Source organism: Neophocaena asiaeorientalis, unplaced genomic scaffold (assembly GCF_003031525.2).
Source record: "Neophocaena asiaeorientalis asiaeorientalis breed wild unplaced genomic scaffold, Neophocaena_asiaeorientalis_V1.1 scaffold43, whole genome shotgun sequence".
Lineage (NCBI taxonomy): Eukaryota > Metazoa > Chordata > Mammalia > Artiodactyla > Phocoenidae > Neophocaena > Neophocaena asiaeorientalis.
The window spans coordinates 626,680-627,158 of record NW_020173674.1 but is presented as its reverse complement, the minus strand read 5'-3'; the positions used below and the strand labels follow the sequence as shown (position 1 = coordinate 627,158).

At 70.4% G+C, this 479-nt stretch overlaps 1 protein-coding gene across 1 annotated transcript in view; it reads right to left on the bottom strand.

The window, feature by feature from the left end:
- Positions 1 to 479, bottom strand: part of AP2A2 (adaptor related protein complex 2 subunit alpha 2) — a 68,806-nt gene that overhangs the window by 13,862 nt on the left and 54,465 nt on the right. The window lies entirely within an intron of this gene.

The window sequence follows — 479 nt, the reverse complement described above, 5'->3', positions numbered from 1 at the left end:
TGGCAAAGCGCCGCCCGCGCTTGCTGGGCCTCCTGCTCCGACAGCCCTTCTCCCAGCTCCCCAGGGCACCTGCTCCGGGCTGCGGAAAGCAGGCCCCTCACCTCCCCCGGGTACAGCCTCCCCCTGCACCGAGCCTGCCCTGAGCAGCATCAGTCGCCAACCTGGAGCCCGGACCCCGTGCTGCCACCCGCACGCCCACCTTCCCCAGAGTGACCTCCTGACCGCGCCCCAGATCCCCCATCCACCTGCTCTGCACACCCTCTGGCCTCCAAGTCGACCCTCCGTAACGACCCCAGAGCGCCGTTCCAGAACACCCACCTCGTCACCGCCCTAGGCTTCGAGTCCTTCAAGCCCAGAGCTGGGCCCAAAGCTGGGCGCTGGGGGCCCCTCACTGCCACACTGGCCTGTGTCCCCGCTGCGCCCACCGCCCACGCACGCCCCGCTCCCTCTGTGCTGAGCACCTGCCTCCCAGGACCTCT